This window comes from Lates calcarifer, linkage group LG4 (assembly GCF_001640805.2).
Source record: "Lates calcarifer isolate ASB-BC8 linkage group LG4, TLL_Latcal_v3, whole genome shotgun sequence".
Lineage (NCBI taxonomy): Eukaryota > Metazoa > Chordata > Actinopteri > Centropomidae > Lates > Lates calcarifer.
In genome coordinates this window covers 22,551,502-22,575,005 of record NC_066836.1, presented here as the reverse complement: position 1 = coordinate 22,575,005, position 23,504 = coordinate 22,551,502, and the positions used below count along the sequence as shown (strand labels likewise).

Genomic DNA, 23,504 nt, shown 5'->3' with positions numbered 1-23,504 from the left:
AAAAAATAGATAAATAAAAAGTCTGACTGTTAAGCCTGCTGGTTTAAAAGAAGACAGTTCTAAGTGTCAGTATACAGAGAGTTGGTGGGCATATGTTTTTGGGATATACCAGCCATTTTACTTTTCATCTTGAAAAGTTAAAAAAAGTGAATCCCATACAATTAAAAGTGATTAGCCCAAGCAATATTTGAAAAGTGATTTACCTCTATGATGATGAAACAGAAAACCACTGGGTCATGGGGACACTCACTAACAAATGCAATTTTCATTACACGCTGAAATTTCCAAATATTCAGAAACATGAGAGTATTATAAAACCTTCTGTGTCTGTGTTTTTCCTTATGGCAATATCTGTGCATGGTCCAGTTCATTTCTAGTTTAAGTGTGCCTTTATCTCCTGGCCTGCTATAAGGCTTAAAGTACCACTGATAGTGTGACCAGTAAACAGGCTCAAACACAGTCTGTGTGGTCTGGTATGCAGCGGAAGGCAGTGGAGTCAGACAAGGTATCAAACACAAGGTTTATTAATATCCATCATACTCAGAGTATTAATAAACTGCATGCATGCTTAATACCAAAATGATGAGAGAACAATGGTGAGTGCAGCTTTCTATGGATAGAGCTCTCACTGTCTAGGAGTGGACTGGGACTTACTTTATTTCACTCTCAGTGTAGTGGTAACTGAAAAAAAAGTTTCAATATATTGTAAATGCCCCCAGTGTTTGATGAATGATGTATCCATAGCACATGAAGTGTTCACTGACAAAGTAGCTGTATTTGCCTTCTTTCTGCTTGCCAATGTTCTTTCATGTCAATTTATTATTTTCTGGGAGCAGTGAAGTGTCATTACCCAATAGGTCACATTTGATTCATTTCTCTTAAATTATTAGGACATGATTCTACAAATCCATGTCATCTAATCTCAGATGTTTTAAAGAGGAAATATTTATCTATTGTTCCATTGGACGTTCAGACTTTTACATGTACAACCTCACAGTGTATTTTGTAAGAAATTGCATTAATTGACTTTTGACCTGAATGATTTGATACTCTCCTAAAACCCAAAGATTTAAAATGCTGCTATAAGATTACCTCTTCATTTCCCTTATCACAAATCTACTTTGAACCAATCAGATCTATGATTTAAGAGATTTAAGTGTGTGCAGAGAAGACAGATTTACCAGACCATGCTGTAAAACAACAACAACAAACAAATGAACAAAAACATGCTTCAGACTGTAATTGTAATTCATTGCACATGTAAAACTGTTCGACATTTGATGTTATTGAAACAAAAAGTTGAGGTTGATATACTGGGGTTAAATGTTTTGGCTTCATAATATGTGTGGTGATGATGATCTTTGCATTCAAGAACTGATTGCCTATGTTGTGTGGTAAAAGCTAACAAACAGTTTTCAATACTTAAAGATTACTGTTGTTGGTGAATGGCCACACTTCTAAGACCAGTAATTTACAGTAAGCTTTGCTCAGATAGCAGTGAGGTTCCAGTGATGATTTTAGACTGAGATGATTGAGGCTGGTTAACTAGAAATATCCCCAGATTTATACTTTAACAATATATAACTTTGGGAACATGTCTAATGAGGAAATATTGTCAGATGGTGCTGAAAAACAAAGGTCCCAGAGATACATTCGTGGTCCAGCTAACACATTTAACCAAAACCAAACAAAGTAGACATTTTCAATCTGCCATCCCGTCCTGACAGACATATACGCATGTAGACACCCACACCTGTATATTGTACCTTGACAGATTATATTAGATTTTACACTGTCACATTATTTATTAAATAAATGCTACTGAAGTATTGAATATTCTACTGTTGCACAGGAGTGAATATTGCCAACCTCTACTCTGTAGAACTTCCAGTCCTTCAACTTTACTATTTTTGGAGTAATTTTTGGTTGTAGTTATTAAATAATTAATCATGGTTCCAAATTGATTGTTGGTATCCCTTATGAAACTGAATTAGTGAATTGGCTATAATTTTTCCTTTTAAGATGATGCTCCTGAGGGAGCCAATATATAGAGCCAGTTTTACAAGTTACCATCAAGTGCGGCACATACCAAGGTGATGCCCCACTGCTATTCTGCATAGGCCTGAATCCCCTCAGCCAGATCATCACAAAGAGTGGCTATGGATACTGGTTCCAAAGTGCACCAAACATCAGTCATTTCCTCTACATGGATGACATCTAGCTGTATGCCAGGAATGAGTAAGCAATTCACTCACTGGTCCACGTCAACAGGATCTACAGCAATGACATCACTGTCACTGTCACTGTCATCCACAATGAAACAACGAAGATCCAGGAGCACATCAGGAGGATGAACTGCTACCCCAGGCAGCAGAACCCCAGTGATGATGAGGAGGAAGAGGACAAACCATCACGGGGGGACAAGCCCCTACACAGCATGTATCACTGACAGATCATGGCTGATATCAAGAAATCCTACCAGTGGTTGAAAAAGGCTGGGTTGAAAGACAGCACAGAAGCACTAATCATGGCAGCACAAGAACAGGCACTTAGTACAGGATCAATAGAGGCTGTGGTCTACCACACCAGACAGGACCCCAGGTGCAGGCTGTGCAAGTTCAGCACATAGCAGCAGGGTGTAAGATGTAGGTAGGAACAGTGTATGTGGGATGCCTACATATATATATATATATATATACACCCCCAAACTGAGTGAGTGGCTCCAGCAGATTCCAGGTACAACATCTGAGGTCAGTCTGAGCGCAGTCTTAGAAACAGCTAAGATACTGCACAGAACTCTCAAACTCCCAGGCCTCTAGCAGAGGACCCGAGCTTGTGGAAGACACACACACCACCCCGAATGGATGAGATGGAGATTTTTTTTTCCAGATTCCATTAACAAAAACATTTTTTTCTCCCTTGATTGATTAGTTTGTGTTATTTTGTTTTACTTATGTACAGGATCTGAATACTTCTTCCACTAACTTTAGGAGAGGATTTTGGAGATGGATGCTTTTGACAGTGAATCGTCTGAACAGGTGGGAACACAAATGAATATGGTCCATTAAAACCCTTTTGCCAAGGCACATAAACTGCCTTGTGACTTCCAAGTGCACAGTGACTTTGTTGTACCTCTGGCAATTTATGATTGCCTCACAAATTGCAAATTTTATCACATGCACATTTAATGACTTTTATTCATAACTGTTTCAATGTTAAAACAAAACACTGAATATAATCAATGTACTTTATACACAAATAAAAACAGAACAGTTTTACAGCATAACCAGCAATGTCTGTGAGGTAGTCTGTCCATATGAGTCAGCTGTACTTCACTGGCCCAAGGGGCTACATTCGTTTGCATGCAGGAGGTCATGATATAGCTGTCACTATGTGTCAGTAATGGTTGTTGACAGGAAGCCAACCACATGATTAGTCTACAGTGTATACAGTAAACCTACAGCCTGTCTGACACAAGTGTTAATTTATAGGCATCACCAAAGCACTAAACCCTGCTATCATTAAGGGAGGAGTGAGCTGAAAGCCAATCAACACCTGGTGACAGTATGCAGCACCTTCCTATCTAGTTTCTGCCAAGATCATAATAGAGGCAGTCGTTTGTTTAATTTGAACAACTTCAGCATGAGCAACTGTACAAATTGATAAATATTCACATGAAGTACCACAGTAATACATAATACTAGCATTGAATACTGTTTTATAACTATGGGGCAGTGCAAATAACCCCCTGTGGGAATTTAATAAAGACACTCCCTAGTGCTTACAAACAGTGCATGACTAAAACAGGTGAAGGCTTTTAAATAGACCAGCAAATGTCCAGTGACATGTGATGGGTGCAGCTGTTTGATACCAAGCATACCAACTTACAGCATCCTGTCTGAAGTCATGCTTTTTGTTAAGAATTACTAATTATTAATTTAACCATTCACTTCAGATAGAAATATACACTATATAGTTTGACTTGACATGATGGCTCTACTCATTGGTATAGTCTAACCATGATCAAACTACATATAAAACGTGCAACTGAACACAACACATCCTTCAGCTCCTCCTAGATATCCGGGACCTTTTGAGAAGGCAATGGACAGATTAAAGACCAGGTTCAACAGCAGGGTGATACAGTGGACTGTTGCCTTGTAGCAAGGTCTCTGAATTCAGCTCAGTCAGGAAAGATAACATGAACACAGTTGACTTCCTGAGTGAACTTACATTAGAGCTTGTCCTCAAAGGCCACAATTCAAACAGGTAATGATGAACAATTATTTGCTTTGTAAGTGGTCAGTTCTTGGTGTTCAGGATAAAAGGAGCAGATAGCATTGTGACTGACTCAAAATGCCACCATAAATCCTAATGATAAATCCTTCAATATCTGGGATCAGCAGATTTGAAGATGGTTATGTTTTACAGACAATATGATATTTTGCCTGGTCAAGGAAGCTGAGAGCGTTAAAGTTCCATGGGGCTGTTTTGACAAGCCACAGAAAAAATGTGAGAGGATGACAGATTTTCCAGTGCTCTGAGTTATGTATCCATGTTGAACATGATGTTTGTGAGCTGATGGACTGCTGGTAATGCACTAACTGATTGAATGAATGATTGGAAGTGGACCTTTTGCATTTGGCAGGTTTATAAAGAATTGGAGATGACTTTGTATGACTTTGTATGCTTACAGCCTTGGGCTGGAGCTGGGTTCAGACCCTTTTCTACTAAAAGGCTGATCACCTGGCTTCATCAGATTATTGGAGATGTTCATCTGGGATGTTGAATGAAATTGCTGGAGGTTCATTGGGAGTTGTTAGACCATGGGAGCCAGACATCCTAATGGTAGGGTGAGACTGAAAGCAGCAAGATCAAAGTTCCAAAGTGGCATATACTGCAATGACAGGAGGGACAGACAACACAGGTAAGATGTGTGTTAATCAGCAAACTAAGGCCTGAAATGTTATTACCAGATAAACTGATCAATCACCTCATCTTGCCATGTTTGTTATGGATAGTCCCTGACCATGCAGGACAAATGTCTAATGGGATTTCCCCATTCAGATTTGGATCAGGTGGGCTGTTCCTACCAATCACCACCTCCAGCTTTCTATGTCAGAACCACATGTAAGTTAGCTGGCCCACAGGGGGTGTTTGAGTATCTTGGTGAACAAAATCAGGATAAATGAGATGTTGAGATAGACTGACAGTTGAGAACAGCTGCTGCTGTGATGCAGATCAAAGTGGCAAACAAACAAAAAAGATCTTTCTTTACATGCTACTATTCAGGTGGCCTCGTGAGATTTCTACCCAGGGTTGCAGTGTCAGTCTCCTGTGTAAACAAGGAGCCTAGTGGTCTGTGAATTGTGGTGTTGAATCACTACTTATCTGTTTTTGGCCCACTGAGATAATACAGATGTCCTCAAGAGAGTTTAAGTATTAAAAAAAGGTGTTCTGACTCAATATTGTTGTATTTATTAATAATTTTAGTTTTTGACAGTTGTTTTAACACTTGTCTCAAAACAATATCCACTGTTGCAAAACACATGATGCATTCAATTGCCACTTCTTCCACAATTCATGAATACTTCTCTCAGTCAGTGTGCACCACCAGCAAAATGCTCTACAACTACAGGTAATTTTACAGACATTAAGATACTCTGTTTAAAGCAGTTAACTTTAGACTGAAATATGTTGCATTTTGACAGAAATGTAGCATATAGGGACCTCTTAGTGGTTTGGCATGGAGTGTCCCTGTCCTTTTAACAGTTTGTGCCAAAGTGGAAGATAGAGGCACACTTTACAATGCTTAAAGTTGTTAGTGGTTTTTAGCTCACAGAACATTGAGTGCTCCAGTAGTATTGCTGGGTGACAGCATTTGTCATTGTTAGGGCAGCACGAGTCACTTTAGAAGTGAATTATGAAGTGTTTTGGTGGTTGTAATGCATTTTGCACCAAAGGTTAACTGACATGATGTGTATTTGAAGGCACATTGTATGAAGCATTTTGAAAAAGTAGACATGGTATTGAGAAGTGTTAAAACATTTGTAAAAAACTGTAACACTTACTTTATACTGTAATAGAAAATGACTCCAGTTTCTCCTAGTTCCCTACTCTAACCTGTTGTTTCAGGCTGTGCATGAAAATGAATGTTAGTTTAAAATAAATTATATGTGCAGGTAATTTAAGTTTGACCTAGGTAGCAATAAAAAATACAACCACCTTTTTTTCTATACCAAACCACTCTATGTTCTTGACAGTCAATAAATGGAATCTGGTTTGTCTCCATGACCAGTCTTCACTTGGAAAACTAATTTAGCACACCAGATGACAGAAAAAGGTGTGGTAGAATTAGTGATAGAGCAGTTTATGCTTGTGTGAGTCACGGATGAGTTATGCTGGAGAAAGTTCCTGGCACTCCTCCCAAAAAATCACATTATTTGGACGTGAGCGGTAGAGACAAACAAGCAGAGAGGGCAGCCAGACATCATGAGAGCCATAGAGAGCCCTGTCATAAGTGATGAAAGTGAAGATGATTACCACAGTATGTGTGTGTGTGTGTGTGTGTGTGTGTGTGTGTGTGTGGGAGAGAGAGAGAGAGAGAGAGAGGTCTTAGTGGTATGTGTGGAAGTGGTGTACCTGTTGATGTGTGTACTTCTGTGTGTGTATTAGTGAGCAGGTCAGGGTGGTGCCCTTGGCCTTGTAAGGCAGGGTTATCTGGGGTTATATATTTGATCCCTGCCTACACTGCAGGTCTAGTGGCTGCCTCTTCTTCACCTGGCCTCTGTAAGTCTGCACAACTAGTTTTGTTTTGTATTCATAGATGCCGTTTTTTTTCATATAGCCTAAGCTAAAGTATTATAATTTATAATATAAAATAGTTAATCAGTTAATCTCATTTAACAAAGAGGAGATGATGGGAATGGACTTTTTTTTTAATTTGAAACACAGGAGTGACACAAATGCTTAACATGTGTATGACAGATTTCATTAGAGGGCCTCTGTGAGGTATTCTTTGACATTTGTCCTAACCAGATTAAGCAAATTATCCTGAAATAAGAGACCTTATTCCCACTGATGTTGAAGTGAGTCAGCTAATTTAGACATTTTACTATCTCTGCATATTTTACTTGTACCTCTCTCGGCCCAATGCAGGTGGATCACTGATTTATTCTCTGAAGCCTGTGCACACAGGTAAATTCTATTCTCCTAATGTTGTCTTTGGAATTCATATTATAGAGCTAGAGACTGATATAATACGGTTATGTCCTACTGTAGTTCATCAGTACATATGAGATCCGTTGGATCCTTATAGACAAATCCTTTAGACAAAAATAGTTTAAATAGTTAAAATCTAAATGCAGAAGAAAGAGTGGAATAAAGAGAAAAAAAAATAGATATTCATTGAAACCAATAGTTGAACAGTATCATGATACAGTTGTGATGATGAGGTGTCAGATACAGACAGGTTAAAGCCTTAATCATCTCTGCTAACTGTATTAGTGCAACCATGGGGGATGCAGAGATGGCCGTGTTTGGGGCAGCTGCCCCATACCTGAGGAAGTCAGATAGGGAGCGTATGGAGGCCTCCACACGTCCCTTCGACATAAAGAAGGAATGCTTTGTCCCGGATCCAGTGGAAGAGTTTGTGAAGGCAACCATCACCAGCCGAGATGGAGACAAGGTCACTGTAGAGACACAGAGTGGGAAGGTCAGTGGCTACATTTTACCATTGAAACATTTATTTTTTTATCATGTGCTTTTTCATTGTTGCAGTGATAAAAGTCTAACCATAACATGTCAATATAACATAAGTGTAAGTATAGTGTAAGTGTAAGTGTAATTCTCCCAACTATTTGTGTGAATTAATTCACAACAAAAAGGTAATTATTATAAATCAAATAAATGTGATTGCTGCCTTAACTTACCCAGCATACCAAAAATCCAGAGACTGTTCCACTTGATTCTTTAGTGCACTTGAAAGCAACTTGTGCCACAAAAATAATTAAATCCTTTTAGTTTTTGATTAATAGGGTCACTCCAGTTACGGGGGTCAGTTAGAGCAGCAGGAGAAAGAGTGTGAGTCTATGTGTGAGTGTCCTTGTCTGGGAGCAAATGTTAATCTAAGTGTAAATCTGTGAGTGATTTAAATCATCTATTCTTAAGTGAGTGTGAATACAAGTTCAAATGGGAATGCTGCTGCAGTTAAAGTGTCTCCAGTCACTGCACTGAGCTGAGTGATGAAATAAGGCATTGCTGCCATCTGGCAATAACAATATGTGGGATGCTTTGTAATGCTACACTGACAATGGTGATGATAATAATGTTGCCTGAATGTTTGCTAACTAACTCATAAAAACAAAATTACTATGCAAAAATTTGTGAACATTACATATTAATCAGAAAACTGAATTCATTTTCCTTAGACTGTGACTGTCAAAGACTCTCAGATACTGCAGCAGAACCCTCCAAAGTTTGACAAGATCGAGGACATGGCAATGCTGACCTTCCTCCATGAACCAGCTGTGCTGTTTAACCTCAAAGAACGTTATGCAGCATGGATGATCTATGTGAGTAGATCAAGCCAATAATATATATATATGTATATGTATAAGATGTAAGATGATATATGTATATATATATAAGATGAAGAGAATCAAAGCATAAGTTTAAAATAATAAATGGCAAAGAGCTCATGCCAAAATGGTAATGTTGTTGATATAACTGTGTTTCTCAGACCTACTCTGGGCTGTTTTGTGTGACTGTCAACCCCTACAAGTGGCTGCCAGTCTACAACCAAGAAGTGGTTGTTGCCTACAGAGGAAAGAAGAGGAGTGAAGCTCCTCCTCATATCTTCTCCATCTCTGACAATGCCTACCAGTACATGCTGGCAGGTACAGACTGATATGACAGAGACTTTTTTGGGGTAAATTTTATTGCATATAAATATTCTGAAACTTGATACTGACAAAATTGTTGTCTGCAATTTTTTTGTTGTAGACCGTGAAAACCAGTCAATTCTAATCACGTAAGTACTATCATATACTTAAAAGCATCCATGACACTGTATGCTTTGACATTAAATATTATCCTAAATTATGCCACTAAATATTGATTCTGATTTTTTTTGGTCATAGTGGAGAATCTGGTGCAGGAAAGACTGTCAACACAAAGCGAGTCATCCAGTATTTTGCAAGCATTGCAGCTGGAGGCATTAAGAAAGACCCCAATGCCAAAGACAAGGTAAATAATTAGCTCTGTCAAATGTGTAATTTGTTGATGAGGTTTTGAGGAGCCTTAACTGACTAAAACTACAGATAAATCAGGTACAACAAAAAGATGAGTGCCACCACCAACTCTCTAACTAAAATGGGCTAGCTGCGATATCTTCATCTTTCAAAAAAAGGAAAAATATCACTTGATGACATCAGATTGAACATACACAATTTTCCCTCATGATAGGGAACCCTGGAGGATCAAATCATCCAGGCTAACCCTGCTCTGGAGGCCTTTGGTAATGCCAAGACCATCAGGAATGATAACTCCTCTAGATTTGTGAGTATATAATGTTGTGTGATTGTAATGTGAATATTCGGCTCAATTCAATTCAGTTTAATTCAATTCATTTTTATCTATATAGTGCCAAATCACAACATAAGTTATCTCAAGGCACTTTTCATATAGAGAAGGTCTATACTGTACCCCTTATAGTACCTTATTAGTTTCACAAATTGTGTATTCAGTTCAATCAGTAGCAGCAGCAGATATCAAGGTATCTTTATGAATGCAAATGTTATCTTTTCAGGGTAAATTCATCCGAATTCATTTTGATGCCAGGGGAAAGTTAGCCTCTGCTGATATCGAAACCTGTAAGAACATACTTACTCTAATAATATAAATATGATCTACATTTTGTAATGTAGTTGATATAACTTGTGTCAGTATCTTGTCTCATTTATTTGTCAATTGTCAGACCTGCTGGAAAAGTCTCGTGTGATCTTCCAGCTCAGGGCTGAGAGAGACTACCACATTTTCTACCAGATTCTGTCCAACAAGAAGCCTGAAATCCTGGGTTAGTACAGGGCCATGTTTATAGGCAAAAAAGTAAAAAGGAAACATAATGTCATTGGCTTTGTATTGCAGTGTGTCCATCTGTCTGACCTTTGCTCTCCCTCTCTCTGTGTCCTCCAGAGATGCTGTTGATCACAAATAATCCCTATGACTATGCCTTCATCTCTCAGGGGGAGACCCAAGTGGCCTCCATTGATGATGCAGAGGAACTGATGGCAACAGATGTCAGGCTCTCACTCATTCATCTTTTAAAATTTTACCCTCGACTCATATTTAATCACAGTGACTAAATGAGTTAATCTGACTGCTATTAAGATAGTTATTATAGCTTTAGATTTTTTTATGATCTGAATCTGTTTTATTATTATTAGATTTTGAGTAGTTATTGTGTGCTCTTCCACAGAATGCCTTTGATGTGTTGGGCTTTACTCAAGAGGAAAAGAACTCTGTTTACAAGCTGACCGGTGCTATCATGCATTATGGCAACATGAAGTTCAAGCAGAAGCCACGAGAGGAGCAGGCAGAGGCTGTTGGCACAGAGGGTATGACAGGCTCTGCTTGTCAGGTTGACTCAGAACCAGCTCAGGGAGTTTCACAGTATTCCCTTTCCTCCTCCAGATGCTGACAAAGCAGCTTATCTGATGGGCCTGAATTCTGCTGACCTCATCAAAGGTCTCTGTCACCCAAGAGTCAAAGTAGGAAATGAGTGGGTCACCAAGGGACAAAATGTTGCCCAGGTAAGAAATAAGGGAATTTGTTTTTAAACCTTGTTATCCACAGGCGGAATGCTGTATGCCTAATAAAGAAACGGGTCACGTCTATATGGCTACCTTTGCAGAGGCCCAATAGATGACTTAAAAAATGGACAAAAAGGAAATAAGTAAAAGTAAGTTTCATTCTTTGAATGGGGTTAAATATACTGCCTGCTCTACAGGTGAACTATGCTGTTGGGGCTTTATCCAAAGCTGTTTATGAAAGGATGTTCCTGTGGATGGTAATGAGAATCAACCAGTCACTGGAGACAAGGCAACCTCGCCAGTATTTCATTGGTGTGCTAGACATTGCTGGATTTGAGATTTTTGATGTAAGTAATCTACAACAAATCAGACCTTATTTAAACAATATATAAATGGAAAGATAATAAATTAATTGGTCAGTTTTCTTTCTTTCTAGTTCAACACCTTGTGTGTACACTTTGTTTTAAGACAAAACGATCAAGCCTGGTCATACTATTTCATTACAGTTCAACACCTTTGAGCAGCTGTGCATCAACTTCACCAATGAAAAACTGCAACAGTTTTTCAACCATCACATGTTTGTGCTGGAGCAGGAAGAGTACAAGAAAGAAGGCATTGAATGGACTTTCATAGATTTTGGTATGGATTTGCAGGCCTGTATTGACCTCATTGAAAAGGTATGAGACTGGGCAATTAAATGATTTGACAATTAAGAAAAATAAACAAAAATATGGTCTTTTCTCTAACCACCCATATTTTGTCTTCTCAGCCCATGGGTATCATGTCCATCCTTGAAGAGGAGTGCATGTTCCCCAAAGCCACTGATACCACCTTTAAAGCTAAGCTCTATGACAACCATCTTGGGAAATCTGCCAACTTCCAGAAGCCCAGAGTTGTCAAAGGAAAACCAGAGGCTCATTTTGCCCTAATGCACTATGCTGGAACTGTTGATTATAATATCAACAACTGGCTGGTGAAGAACAAGGATCCTCTGAATGAGACTGTTGTTGCCCTGTACCAGAAGTCTACTCTCAAGCTGTTGGCTATACTCTTTGCAAATTATGCAGGAGCTGATTCAGGTACTACAATGTGAATTTCTTGTTTGAAGATTCCAGTAGTTTTTAGTATAGCTTTTAAGTTACACAATTTCTCTGAACAGTTATGACTGAAGGCACTGAAGGCAAAAAAGAGAAGAAAAAGAAGGGATCATCATTTCAGACTGTGTCTGCTCTTCATAGGGTACTGTATATGACCTCATCCAAGGATATAGTAATTTGTACATGAAAGTACACCAGTATGTGTAAATGTATGTTATGCCATATTAAAGGAGAACCTGAACAAGCTGATGACCAACTTGAGGTCTACTCACCCTCACTTTGTACGCTGCATCATCCCCAATGAGACCAAGACTCCTGGGGCCATGGAGAATCCTCTGGTGATGCACCAGCTGCGTTGTAATGGTGTCCTGGAAGGTATCCGGATCTGCCGTAAAGGCTTCCCCAACAGGATCCTCTATGGAGATTTCAAACAGAGGTATTATCTTATATGTAATTTTTACTGTATAATTCCAAAATAAAATGCAAGTGTAAGTCTCTTTGGTTTTCCAGATATCGCATCTTGAATCCTGCTGCCATCCCTGAGGGTCAGTTCATTGACAGCAGGAAGGGAGCTGAGAAACTTCTTGCATCTCTGGATATAGATCACAATCAATATAAGTTTGGACATACCAAGGTATCATCTGAAGTTGTTGAGATATTGGGAAAAGTGACCAGAAGGGATACGTGGTTCCAGTAGATGAGGAAGATGATAAAAACTAAAATATTGCTATTTTTTAGGTATTCTTTAAGGCTGGATTGCTGGGTTTGCTTGAGGAGATGAGAGACGAGCGTCTCTCAAAAATCATCACTGCTATTCAAGCCAGATCCCGTGGTCTTTTGTCTCGTATTGAGTATCAGAAGATGGTGGAACGCAGGTATCGAGCTGATATTGGTGATTTAAGATTCAACAGTTAATGGTGTGTAATTTATGTATTGACCTAAAGTCTTCTATTTTATTTTAAAAATCCTCTAGAGATGCTTTATTAGTGATTCAGTGGAATGTCCGCTCCTTCATGGGGGTCAAGAATTGGCCTTGGATGAAGCTGTTTTTCAAGATCAAACCTCTGTTGAGATCTGCTGAGGCAGAAAAGGAGATGGCCAACATGAAGGAAGAATTCCTGAAGCTGAAAGAGGCTTATGCAAAGTCTGAAGCTCGTAGGAAGGAACTGGAGGAAAAAATGGTCTCACTGCTGCAAGAGAAGAATGACCTGCAGCTCCAAGTTCAAGCAGTAAGAATGGCACCATAATGGCATTTTCCTTAGAGCATGTCAATACAGTATGTGCTAATGAGATAAAATGTTTGATAGGAGCAAGATAATCTCTGTGATGCTGAAGAAAGGTGTGAGGGGCTGATCAAAAACAAAATCCAACTGGAGGCAAAAGCCAAAGAGCTGACAGAAAGACTGGAGGATGAGGAGGAGATGAACGCTGAACTGACTGCTAAGAAGAGGAAGCTGGAGGATGAGTGCTCTGAGTTAAAGAAAGACATAGATGACTTAGAGTTAACTCTAGCAAAAGTGGAGAAAGAGAAGCATGCCACTGAAAACAAGGTATTGCAACAAATCTAACCATTTGTTACAACACAGTTTAACAATGAGACAATTTAATAAGACATCTAATAATACCTGATCACAGGTAAAGAACCTGACTGAGGAGATGGCTGCTTTGGAGGAAATTATTGCCAAGCTGACCAAGGAAAAGAAAGCCTTACAGGAAGCTCACCAGCAAACACTGGATGACCTGCAGAGTGAAGAAGACAAAGTCAACACTCTGACCAAGGCCAAAGCAAAGCTGGAGCAGCAAGTGGATGATGTAAGAATCCATATCATACTATATCATCATTCTTACTATGATATAGTAAGTTTAAATAAGGTTTAAGTTTTAATAGGCAGTTAACTGATGTTGTAATTATGTTGTATTAAGCTTGAAGGGTCTCTTGAGCAAGAGAAGAAAGTTCGAATGGACCTTGAGAGAGCTAAGAGAAAGCTGGAGGGAGACTTAAAGCTGACCCAGGAGACTGTAATGGATCTAGAAAATGACAAGCAGCAGCTGGAGGAGCGCCTGAAAAAGTACAAATTCATTTTTACATTGGTTTTCCAGCATCACATGTTTTAATAAACTAACAATGACTTAACAAAACTCTGCAGGAAAGACTTTGAAATCAGTCAGCTGAACGGCAAAATTGAAGATGAACAGGCCATAATTACTCAACTCCAGAAGAAGTTGAAAGAGCTGCAGGTAAAAAAAAAAAAAAGCTGTGCCCCACTGGGTCTCAATTATTACCAGTTTTGCCAAATATTGCTACATTTAAACATGTTGCGCTGATATTAGGCTCGTGTAGAGGAACTGGAGGAAGAGCTTGAAGCAGAGCGAGCTGCCAGAGCCAAGGTTGAGAAGCAGAGAGCAGACTTGTCCAGAGAGCTGGAGGAGATCAGTGAGAGGCTGGAGGAGGCTGGTGGAGCAACAACTGCCCAGATTGAGATGAACAAGAAGAGGGAGGCTGAGTTCCAGAAACTCCGCAGAGACCTTGAAGAGGCCACTCTGCAGCATGAAGCCACTGCTGCCACACTCAGGAAGAAACAAGCTGACAGTGTTGCTGACCTGGGAGAGCAGATTGATAACCTGCAGAGAGTCAAGCAGAAACTGGAGAAGGAGAAGAGTGAGCTCAGACTTGAGCTGGATGATGTGGTCTCCAGTATGGAACAAGTAGTTAAGACTAAGGTATGTGTGCCTGAAGATACACTTGTATAACAAACTGGCAACCTGGTGTTTGTTCTTGTTTGAATGACATGAAATCACTGTGAGGGAATATTAATCTCTAGGGAAATTAGGATGGCAGTGGTGAGGAAGTGAGAGGTTGCCTCCTGTTCAGTTGCTGTTCCACTTTGCAATTAACTAAGATGACTTAAAATATACTTAAACATCTTTTACATCTCTAAGCTGAATTTGTAAATGTTAAATAATAATAGTAAATGTCTAGAGAACTAGGCATTTTTTAGGTCACTTAACATAAATATTGCCCCATTGCACAGTGCCTGTGAACTATAGTATCTTTATTTTCAAGATTAACTTGGAGAAGACCTGCAGAACACTGGAGGATCAAATGAATGAATACAGAAACAAGTGTGATGAATATCAGAGATCCCTTAACGACTTCACCACCCAGAGAGCTAAGCTTCAAGCTGAGAATGGTTAGTATTACTTTCACCTGGAATAACAAACTTTTAGTATGGAATAATACCATACTGAAACATTTGCCTTTCTAGATGAGCTATCAAGACAGATGGAGGAGAAGGAATCTCTTATTTCCCAGCTGACTAGAGGAAAGAATTCCTACAATCAACAGCTTGAAGATCTGAAAAGGCAACTTGAGGAGGAAGTAAAGGTATGAAGATAGAAAATGTGTGAATGTTAATCTTTAGATCTCAAAAATAGTTACATGTCAAAGACAAATATCCACATTATCTATATTGATTTAGGCCAAGAATGCATTAGCCCATGCTGTGCAGTCTGCCCGTCATGACTGTGACCTGCTCAGGGAGCAGTATGAGGAGGAGCAGGAGGCCAAGGCTGAACTGCAGCGCAGCATGTCCAAGGCAAACTCTGAGGTGGCTCAGTGGAGAACTAAGTATGAAACTGATGCTATCCAGAGGACAGAGGAACTGGAGGAGGCCAAGTGAGTCCAGAAGAGTCATCTAAAAATATATAGAAAAAATCTCTCACCCAAGGTAACAGTTGTTTTTCATTTACAGAAAGAAGTTGGCTCAGCGTCTGCAGGAGGCTGAGGAGGCTGTTGAAGCAGTGAATGCTAAATGTTCCTCTCTGGAGAAGACCAAACACAGACTGCAGAATGAGATTGAAGATCTCATGGTGGATGTGGAGAGGTCTAATGCTGCTGCTGCTGCTCTGGACAAGAAGCAAAGAAACTTTGACAAAGTATGAGTATTTTTTTATCATTAAAAAAACTTAAACAGAAATGAATAAAATCCAGTTTTATACACAATGATGTGCTCCTCTAGGAACGATAGATTTGGAATGTCAATTACATTGAGACGCTAACTACTTCCTGAGCATCATTTGGCTACACATCCTAGTGATAACCAAGACTTTTTCTCCTCAAGTAATTCACATTTGCATAACTGTAGAATCATATAATCATATAAACTTGAAATCATATAACTTGTATCTCAATATCTAGGTCCTCTCTGAGTGGAAGCAGAAATATGAGGAGTGTCAGTGTGAGTTGGAGAGCTCCCAGAAGGAAGCCAGGTCTCTGAGCACTGAACTCTTCAAATTGAAAAACTCCTATGAAGAATCTCTAGACCATCTGGAGACCCTGAAGAGGGAGAACAAGAATCTTCAGGGTAATATATTAGTCAGAGTGTCTTTGTAGCCAATCCACACACGGTGCAGGTGCCAAAAAAGTCTCTTAAAAACAACTTTTTTCCTCTCATTTTCAAACACAGAGGAAATTTCTGACCTCAGTGAGCAACTTGGTGAGGGAGCAAAAACTGTTCATGAGTTGGAGAAGGTTCGTAAGCAACTGGAGCAGGAAAAGAGTGAAATTCACTCTGCCCTTGAGGAAGCAGAAGTAAGACCAAAACCTCAAATCCATAGTTGGTTTCTCACATGTTCACTGACCACTTTATTAGAACACCACCTTAACACAGTGTAGCATCTCCCTTTGGTCTGAAAACAGCCTCAGTTATTTGTTGATATGATTGCATCACATAATTTCTGCAGATTGTCAGCTGTAGATTTCCCATTCTACCACATCTGTGAAGTGTTTGATTTGATTCAGATCTTGTGACTGAAGTAAATGGACTGTACTTATATAGCACTTTTCTAGTCTTTTCGACCACTCAAAGCGCTTCACACTACAGATCACATTCACCCCATTCACACACACATTCATACAGCACCTCTATACAATAGTGCTTTCTAGCACAGACACACACATTCGCACACCGATGACAAACATCGGAGGCAACTTGGGGAGTATCTTGCCCAAGGATACTTCGGCATGCGGACTGGAGGAGCCAGGAATCGAACCACCGACCTTCCAACTGGTGGTACCTCCTGAGCCACAGCCGCCCCAAAGTACACCGAACTCATTGTTATGTTCATGAAACCACTTTGAGACAAATGTGACATTGTGCATTATCATGGAAGTAGAGATTAGAAGAAAATTGTGGCCATAAAGTGATGCACATAGTCAGCAACAATACCCAGATAGGCTGTGGTATTCAAACAATTATTGATTGTGTTGAGAGGCTTAAAGTACACCAAGAAAATATTCCCCACACCACCACCACCAACCTGGACTGTTGATCTATACCATCTGCATGCCTCAACAGGAACTGAGATTCATTACACCAAACTACATTTTTTATTCTTCAGCGGTCAGGTTTTGGTGAGCCTGTGCCCACCGCAGCCTTAGGGTTCGACACATTATGCATCGTCAGACGCTTTTCAGCTCACCACATTTGTAAAGAGTAGTTATCTGAGTTAATGTAGCCTTTCTGTCAGCTCCAGCCAGAAGATCAACAGTATCAGAAATACTCAAAGCAGCCCATCTGACACCAACAATCAAAGTCCTAAGTCAAAGTTACTGAGATCACATTTTTGCCCATTCTAATGTTTGATTTGTATGTTAACTGAAGTCTCTGACCTGTATCTACAGGATTTTATGCATTGCACTGTTGCCACATGATTGGCTGATGGGATAAATGCATGAATAAGCAGGTGTATGGGTGTTCCTAATGAAGTGCCTGGTGTTTCAAAATGAAGCTGTAATTTGGAGAATAGTTTGTAAACAAATCATTTGCCAAACTCCTGATGTTAATTTTAGGCTTCCCTTGAGCATGAGGAAGGCAAGATTCTGAGAGCTCAGCTTGAGTTCAACCAGGTAAAGGCGGACATGGAGCGTAAACTAGCTGAAAAAGATGAAGAGATGGAACAGAGCAAGAGGAACCTGCAGAGGACCATTGACACCCTTCAGAGCTCTCTTGAGGCTGAGACTCGCAGTAGGAATGAGGCCCTACGTTTGAAAAAGAAGATGGAGGGAGACCTCAATGAGATGGAGATCCAGCTTAGCCAGGCCAACAGGCAGGCAGCTGAGGCCCAGAAACAACTTAAGGCTGTTCATGCTCATCTGAAGGTAAAAAAAAAAACAGGACTTAACCTTTCATTTTTGCTGCCATCATTACTATGGTATCTTTCAACTGGAGGCATTGAAAATTTTCCAGGATCTTCAGCTCCAGCTTGATGACTCTCTGCGAGCCAATGATGATATGAGGGAAAACATTGCCATTGTTGAGAGACGCAACAACCTGCTTCAAGCTGAAGTGGAGGAGCTCAGGTCTGCTCTGGAGCAAACTGAGAGAAGTCGCAAACTTGCTGAGCAAGAGCTGCTGGATGTTAGTGAGAGAGTGCAGCTACTGCACTCACAGGTATGGGAAAAACTTATTATTATTTTTTTTAAATTTAAAATGTTGCTCTGTGGTACACTGTATAACGTAACTGACTCAACTTTATAAGAATACCAGCCTGATAAATCACAAGAAGAAACTGGAAGCTGATACAGTCCAGCTTCAAACTGAAGTGGAGGAGGCAGTACAAGAATGCAGAAATGCTGAGGAAAAGGCCAAGAAGGCCATTACTGATGCTGCCATGATGGCAGAGGAGCTGAAGAAAGAGCAGGACACCAGTGCTCACCTGGAGCGTATGAAGAAGAACATGGAACAGACCATCAAAGATCTGCAGCACCGTCTGGATGAAGCTGAACAGATCGCTATGAAGGGAGGCAAGAAGCAGATACAGAAACTCGAGGCCAGGGTGAGTGTTTCTGTTATATTAAGACATATTTTTAGTCAGCAATGAGTTGAGTTATTATGAGTTATTAGGTGAGATACCTGCAAAATCTTGTCCCTGATCAGGTGAGGGAGCTGGAAAATGAGGTTGAAATGGAACAGAAAAAAAGTAGTGAAGCTGTGAAGGGTGTCCGTAAATATGAGCGCCGCATCAAGGAACTTACCTATCAGGTTTGTAGCAAGTATTTACTTTCATTAATCTGCATGTATGGTTAGAATTCCTTTTTGAAGAAACAATGTTTGTAACCTTGTCTCTTATTTACACAGACTGAGGAGGACCGCAAGAATATTGCCCGACTCCAAGATCTGGTAGGACAAGCTGCAGCTGAAAGTGAAAGCGTACAAGAGAAGTGCTGAGGAAGCTGTGAGTCTGGAAATGTGTGAAGTGTTGTCCTTGTGTGACTTCTTCCCCTGTCAGTCAAAAATTTGTTTAATCTAACTAATTCAATAATTGTTTTTCTTTTTTATTTAACTTACACAGGAGGAACAGGCTAATGTTCATCTTGGAAAGTTCCGCAAACTGCAGCATGAGCTGGATGAGGCTGAGGAGCGAGCCGACATCGCTGAGTCTCAGGTCAACAAGATGCGCGCCAAGAGCCGCGATGTTGGCTCCAAGGTTTGAAGCATGCATCTGATCCTGACACATGCTGCCCTCTGTTGGCTACATTTAATTGCTCTGCTAATTAATTATTAGCTCAAATTTTGTTAAGCCAAGTGCAGTGTTTCAGTCTATTTTAGTTTGTTTGAATATATTGCTTTGTGGTACTAAAGCAATACTAATCTGATGACCTAACAGCTGGTTCTCTTTTTCTTTCTTCCCAACTTTCCTGCCTGCTACAGAAAGGGTTTGATGAGGAGTGAAGCTTTGGAGCCTGCAGAAATAATTTTTCTTCATATGTAAAATGTAGATCCCCTCAACCATCACTATTCACGACCTGTAGTGCTTAATAAAATCTCATCAAGCTGTTGCAAATCATTGTATTCTTCCTTTTTTTGAGAGTTAGTAAGTTCATGGGACATTGTACAGGAAATATTGTTTTTAATGTAACTTTGGCATTGACTGGTCAGTATCACAAGAAGTTACAGTATTGTGTATTTTAAACTATAAATATTACAATATGTAAGATATACATCTACCTATATATGTATGTATAGTATATATGGTATTAAAACAAAAGTAAATGAAAGATAAAAATGCTGCTATCAGTTTATGTAAATTAAACAGCTATTCCATAAAGATAAGTGGAGTGAGATTGTTTAAAATGTTTTGAGCTATGTTATGATGTAAGCCAGGCATCATTGGGAGGATGACAAAGCAACATGAGCAGAGTTAGGCCTAAAAGAGGAAAACTCAGGCGACCCATGAAGTGTGGTCTCAGATGGCCTAAAAAGTAGAAAGTCATGGTGAGGTAATACAGAGAGAAAGATAAAACAAATCTCTTGTTCTTAAAATAGGGGTACAGAAAGCCAAAGAGCCTGGGCCTCAAGGTCAACAAAAAACAGTGCTCATACTCAGGCCTACCATAATACCATGCATAATCACTTTTAGCTGCAATGAATCCCTATTCAAGTCTGCCCGGTCCTCGAAAGGTCTAGGGAAGATTACAGAGAATCAGTGATCAAGTATCTATTTCATATGTTGAAAGAAAAAAAACCCAAAGCAAACAAACTAATTAATTACACTGCAGTGTCTTTCCTTGCATTTTATGGTACATATACATATATGGTAATTAATTACATGAAGCGCCTTTATATTTTTTTTCAGGAAAAAAATGTTCTAAGACCATCAGCAATACAAATCTAAGTTAAGTTCTTTTTAATGGTATCACTTAAAATAGTTTGCAGTGGTACAGATGCATGATGAGAAATTTTATTTTTTTGTTTTTTACCCTCAGTTAACTGTGCTATTCTTACCTCTCTGTGTAGAGCTTTACCTTGGTGCTGGTGCAATATCTCAGTCACTGCTGCTGCTGGAGACTAAATAATGATTTGACAGGCAGAGGGAGGAGAGGGAGGCCCTAGGCTCCCTTTATGTGAAATTCAGGGAGTCCTGTCTTCTCTCTTATTACATGTCACGTCCTGAAGTCTCTGAGCGGACTCTATGAGCTACTGAAAGTACATTCACACCTGTGCTTAAAGAGGCTTACCACATACAGTGCAGTGCTGAGGATTATCAGCATGATTAACAGGACATTTGAGCCCTTGCTTGAATTAATAAGATGACTAGCCAAATATGGAACATTTTTGCTACCTCTATAATTATACCACCTGTTTGATGCTTATGGTCTTATCTGGGGAATGACACAGATTATGGTAGAAATCAGGACCCCCTGGAAAACAAGATAGTGAATCTTAAAGGTTTTATTCTGATAAATAAATCTGAACAACAAAAACACAAAAATGACTATTATAATACTATAGCTACTATTACTGACTGGTCTAATACAATGCTGATTTAGTTTCTAGAAGTTTATAAAAGGTTTTACACACACAGTCCTAACCCAGGTCTACTATGCAGACAGTCATATGTTTTTAATCTCATGGTTAGTTACAGTGAGCAGCAATAATTACCATGGTTGAACAAAGAAAGAAACTCAAACCTCATCAACAGAAAATCCAGGGAACATGATGTTACCTTATCAAGGTTACCTCCTCATTTTACCAATTATTATACAGTAACTGGAAAAATTGACTTCAAGAAGTAAGAATGTTAAGTTACCTTAGATAATAGACTCTAAAGTGCCAAATATACTGAGTAACAGTAGGTGTTTATTGTAGGGGTATCCTCCTGAAGAGAAAGTCTAGACATATCTTTCCCCAGTTTGCATGTTGTGACATAAATCATGTTTCCTTTAATGAGTAGGAGTTTGACCTATAAGGTCAGTGTTATCTCTACATGGTCTTTAGCAGGGGCATGGAATCTCTCGCTTCCATTTTGCACCCTGACACCAGCTGTCAGTAACAGGTCCAGGGAAGTTATCAGAATGGAAATAATCTCAGCACTTGTCAGCAGCTGTTGACCCTCCTTTTATCTCTTAACCTTTGAAGGGTCTGTGTTTAGTGTTGATAGCGAATGGATGTATATTATGGCTGTGAATCGTGGATAGTGAACGGCTGTGTATTACAGTTGCTATACATAATCATTAGTTATAATAAGTACTTAGGTTATTGGTTAATTTTTCTAAGTTAGAGATTGAGTATTGAAAAATAAGTAAGCTTAATGAACACCACCTTGGTGGGCTTGTATTCATCTCTGGAGAAAGAGATTTTTAACATGCCATCATCTGCTGATGGTGTAGACTCAGGCTTGATATGGGACTGGAATTTTAATGGAACATTCAACTTTGATGGACTGCAGGATAAATCTCTTTCAGTGTAGTTATATGAGACAGAACCCAATGTGAGGCCATCATCTACAACAGCTGAACTAGATGCAGAAGAAAGGCAGGATCCTGAAACCCCTGTGGCTGTTCTCCTCAGTCAGTGCAGGATTCTCAGCAGGAATTTCACACAGTTATCTTTGTCCCCAAAGACACAATGCCATGTCAACAAGACTGTAGCTGAGGGGCCAGCCCTTGCTGTCTCATAGTGCGAGAAAGCTTTCACAGTGACCTTGGCATCACATTGGTGCATTACATGCTGGCATAGCCATCTATTGTGTGTTATCATTACTGTGTGAATCTCAGGCATGTCACCTGTGGCAGACCTCTGTCTGTGATGCCTAACACTTGTCGCCTGGGTAATCTCACAAGCTAATGTTCTTTATTTAGACCAACCCACTTGGTATCTGATAGCAGTTTATGTTACCACAAAGTCCATTCTGTGAAACCATAACTAAACACAGTTTGTTACCAATACCTCACTGCAACTCCACTTAAGCTCTGAGTAATTCAGAACCATACACAGCATACTTCTCTATCTCCCCAGATGTTTTTTTTGCCTTCCTTTGGGTTTAGATAGCAATGCCAGCAGTTTATATTTATGTAATGCTCTGTATTATTGTAAATCAGGCAAAGAATTACTTTCATTTGCTGCTGCTCCAAGATGCATTGAAATGTCTAATTATATCTTTTGCAACTCATCAACTTATGGATGGATAGATTTTAGCTGTGTCCATTTTTAGCTTTTAAACAGTTTAGTTTTTTTAATTTGGTGTTGTTGTCTGTTGAACAGTGATGTACAGATAATATTATATGTTGATAATATCGGTGTTCAGATTGGTGTTCACTCTATGATAACTAACAGCTGTTGTCCACATTTTCATTGATTATTACATCAATGATTGATGATATATTGACTGATCATATTTGACTGCCAGATAAAAAAGATTCGCCAATTAACGTAGTATACTCAGGTTGAGCATATTATCACATTTACATCATTTTAAATCCTACTATTAAAATACAGTTAGACATTTTTAGATCAGTATCTGTCTTGCTTGTCCCTAATGAGGATGCGTCTGCTCTGTATAACATGTATTGTTCTTGTGTTAGAAACACACTTAAGGGATAATGAGAAAAGAGTTCCTCCCTTTGTCTATTTAAAGATTTAGTTGTAGTCCCCTGGCTGCTTGAGAATACCTATGATTAATCACTTCACTGCATGGAACTCCTAATATGGCCTCGTCAGGAGACCAACCCCATCACTGATAAGACTCTGACCTGCTGATTTCTATATTACTCCATCCATTAACCCCCTCCCTTCATGCATCCCTAACCCATCTC

At 39.4% G+C, this 23,504-nt stretch overlaps 1 pseudogene; it reads left to right on the top strand.

Annotated features, from left to right (window-relative positions):
* The first annotated feature begins 6,723 nt into the window (after positions 1-6,723).
* LOC108884481 (myosin-7-like) lies at positions 6,724-19,753 on the top strand (annotated as a pseudogene).
* The last annotated feature ends 3,751 nt before the right edge of the window (positions 19,754-23,504 follow it).